General features: G+C 40.9%; 1 pseudogene; it reads left to right on the forward strand.

The window, feature by feature from the left end:
- The first annotated feature begins 235 nt into the window (after nt 1-235).
- On the forward strand, nt 236-1,053 carry LOC133260176 (small ribosomal subunit protein eS1-like; annotated as a pseudogene).
- Nucleotides 1,054-4,221: the final 3,168 nt, after the last annotated feature.

The raw sequence follows: 4,221 nt of genomic DNA on the forward strand, positions 1-4,221 counted from the left end.
AGCAAATATTCTGCTTTCAAAGTTCTCTCAATTGGGTCAGGCTTACCCCAATACTCTCTGTATTTAAAATCTAACTGATTAGGGGCTTTGCACCTGCAAAAAATCCCTTCACAATGGTAGTCAGATAGGTGTGTGATTGAATAACCAGAAAAGGACTCTCAGGAGGTCGTCTTCCAAATTCTGCCTACCACAGCCCCTTAAGATTTCTAGCCCTTTTGGTCTTCTGAACAGCATCATGTTGGTTGGCAAGAAAAAGTGCCTTATGAAAGCCAAGAAGAAAGTGGTTGCCCCATTTTCTAAGAATATTGGTATGATGTGAAAACACCAGCTATTCTGGGAAAACACTGGTCATGAGAACTCAAGGAACCAAAATTGAATCTGATTACCACACACCTGTATTTCTGAAGTGAATCTCGCTGATTTGCAGAATGATGAAGTTGCCTTTAGAAAATTCAATCTAATTACGGAGGATGTTCAAGGCAAAAACTACCTGACTAGTTTCCATGGGATAGATCTACCTGTGACAAAACGTGCTCCATGGTCAAAACAATGGTAGACCATGACTGAAGCTCACCTTGTTGTTAAGACTACCAATTGTTATTTGCCTCATCTGTCCTGTGTGGGCTTTACTAAGAAACACAGTAATCACATTCGGAAGACCTCTCATGTCCAGCACCAGCAGGTATGCCAGATTCACATGGAGATGACGATAATCATGGCCTGACGGGTGCAGACAAGTGACTTCAAAGAAGTGGTCTGTAAATTGATTCCAGACAGCATTGGAAAAGACATAGAAAAGGCTTGCCAATCTATCTGCTTTACGATGCCTTTGTTAGAAAAGTAAAAATGCTGAAGAAGTCCAAGTTTGAATTGGGAAAACTCATGGAACTACATGGTGAAGTTAGTAGTTCTGGAAACCTGCTGGGGATGAGACAGGTGCTAAAGTTAAACAAACTGATGGATATGAGTCCCCAGTCCAAGAATCTGTTTAAAATGCAGGCCTTTTGAATGGTGACAAAAGGTCTTATTTGTGGCCAAAAAAAAAAGAAAAAGATTTCCAGAGATGATTTTGACTCAGCTTGGTTTTTGTAGTTTGCACTAACTTTAAACCCAACTCCCAAGTGAAATATGACCTCACAGTACATAGAGTAACTTCATTGCTTTGGTTTTGAATTCTTTCCTGTTCTCAAGAATCACATTGAAAATGTAGAAACCTAAGAGTTCATGGGTGTGGGTTGTAGGTGGGGCAGTGTAAGAGAATGTATTCCTATATCTACAAAGACTTTAACTTTCCACACTCTCTGGTTAAGATTAGGTTATATATAGATGAGATGGGCTGGCTGTGGAGCTGGAGGATGGACAGCCACTTGAGAAGACTTGGCTGGGGGCTACCAAAGGACAACATAATTCACCTCTCTCAAAGTTACCTACCACTTTATTGTTTGTAGGTTGCTGCTCCATGCCTTAGCATATTTTGAGAGCTGCTAAAGTCAACAACCCCCTCCTTGATCTGTTAAAAAGAGAGATCCCTCAAATCCTTTTGAAGTGATAAAGTGAAGTTGCTCAGTTGTGCCCGACTCTTTGTGACCCCATGGATAGTAGCCTGCACCAAGCTCCTCCATCCATAGGATTTTCAAGGCAAGAGTACTGGAGTGGGTTGCCATTTCCTTCTCCAGGGAATCTCCCCAACCCAGGGATCGAACCCAGGTCTCTCACATTGTAGACAGACGCTTTACTGTCTGAGCCACCAGGGAAGTCTGAAGTGATATCAGTCTGTATTAATGGAAGCATTATGTTCTGAACCAGAAAAAAAATATTTCCAGTGACTTGGCACTAGTCTTGCCTGAACATATTTCAACTGCTTTTAGTTTGGGATACCACATGTTGAAAAAGAGACAAATTAGAGAAAATGCAGAGAGCGGCAACCAATATGATAAAATGTCTAGTTGAAGGTTCATGGCATGGCGCAGGGGATTGGTAATGGGATATAAATCCTCTCTCGTCAGCACGTCATTTTTAGCAGTGTCTATCTAATGGCTGTCATCACTGCTTAGATTCAGAGACCCGCTGGGGAGGAACTGATGGTTGGGGTATATTCAGAATGTTGTAGTTCATATTCCAAACAGCATAATCATCAAAGCTTTTTTTATCTTTGCAAAGAAGAAGTGAAGGGTTAAACCCGGAGACTAAATCAGGTATTCACTTTGACCAGTTGGTTCCAAGTTTGGCTGGATGCACGCTAATTACCCTGCCTAATGGACTTTGCAATATTTGAATTAGGAGTGCAGGAAATTCTCTTTCTCAAGTTTAAATAAATATCCACAGTGGTTGAACTAGTTCCAAGAAGTTTGCAATTGGCTTCAAGTTTAAGTTAAAACAATTAGAATGCCAATTTATTTAACTACAGTGAAAAATACAATGACAATCTAAATGACCATGCTTGAGTTGATGAGACCTGTGCATTCAGTCCCTAAAGGAAGATCTCCAGTGGAAGCCAAAGCATGATCTGGACATTGCTCTGTGCTGGCACAGTGTTCTTTAAATGATTCCAAAATAGCTGGATGTGTTCATCTACAGTTTTTGATCGAGTCTGGATGACTGGCCAGGTTGCTTGGTGGAATGAGGATGAAGCCTAGGATTCATGAGGTCTCTGTTTTAGTCTGTCATGTAGAGTAAATCTGTTAGTAATTCACTAGGTGATGCTTGGTAAATAGGTAAAATAAAAACTGGTAAAAAACGTCTCTAAGATCTTTTTCATATAAAATTATTTGATTTTATGAATATACTCTAAAGGCACCTATTATACCTACATAGGGAACTTTCCCATGGCTCAGACAGTAAAGAATCTGCCTGAAGTGCAGAAGATCCAGGTTCAATCCCTGGGTTGGGAAGATCCCCTGCAGAAGGAATGGCAAGCTCCTCCAGTATTCTTGCCTGGAGAATTCCATGGGCAGAAGGAGCCTGGCAGTCTAGAGTCCATGGGGCTGCAAAGAGTGGGACACAACTAAGCAACTTTCACTTCACTTTCATATATACATAGATAATTAACTTAGTTCTATTTGCTAAAGACCTTAAGGCTTTTTCTAGATATCAGTCAATTCAATAAACAATTGTTCATGGATTCCTGTGTGCAAATTGTTGTGTTAGGCATGGAAGTAAGCATGCTGTCTTCCCACAAGGAATTTAAATGGCTAGTTAATAAGTGAATATTGTTATTGTGAATTAATGTAGATATTAATAGCTATGAATGATAGCATAAATATGATAGTATTATGTGAATACTGACTGATAACAATATAAGAAAGAATTAAATAAAGCCAGCAATAATAGGAGTGCAGATATCTGTGGGACAGGTTATGGAGTAGAGAAAAATATATTTCATTTGGGAAGATTAGAGAAGAATTCATAGACTATAATATTTAAGCCAGACTTTTGAGGATGGGTATGTTCTCTTGATGAAAGTGAAAGAGGACAGTGAAAAAGTTGGCTTAAAGCTCAACATTCAGAAAACGAAGATCATGGCGTCTGGTCCCATCACTTCATGGCAGATAGATGGGGAAACAGTGGAAACAGTGTCAGACTTTATTTTTCTGGGCTCCAAAATCACTACAGATGGTGACTGGAGCCATGAAATTAAAAGACACTTACTCCTTGGAAGGAAAGTTATGACTAACCTAGATAGCATATTCAAAAGCAGAGATATTACTTTGCCAACAAAGGTCCGTCTAGTCAAGGCTATGGTTTTTCCAGTGGTCATGTATGGATGTGAGAGTTGGACTGTGAAGAAGGCTGAGCGCCGAAGAATTGATGGTTTTGAACTGTGGTGTTGGAGAAGACTCTTGAGAGTCCCTTGGACTGCAAGGAAATCCAACCAGTCCCTTCTGAAGGAGATCAGCCCTGGGATTTCTTTGGAAGGAATGATGCTAAAGCTGAAACTCCAGTACATTGACCACCTCATGTGAAGAGTTGACTCATTGGAAAAGACTCTAATGCTGGGAGGGATTGGGGGCAGGAGGAGAAGGGGACAACAGAGGATGAGATGGTTGGATGGCATCACCGACTCGATGGACATGAGTTTGAGTGAACTCCGGGAGTTGGTGATGGACAGGGAGGCCTGGTGTGCTGCGATTCATGGGGTCGCAAAGAGCCAGACACGACTGAGTGACTGAACTGAACTGAACTGAACTGATGTTTATCATACCTGGAGAACCAGTGGTCAGA

Source organism: Bos javanicus, chromosome 14 (assembly GCF_032452875.1).
Source record: "Bos javanicus breed banteng chromosome 14, ARS-OSU_banteng_1.0, whole genome shotgun sequence".
Taxonomy (NCBI): Eukaryota; Metazoa; Chordata; class Mammalia; order Artiodactyla; family Bovidae; genus Bos; species Bos javanicus.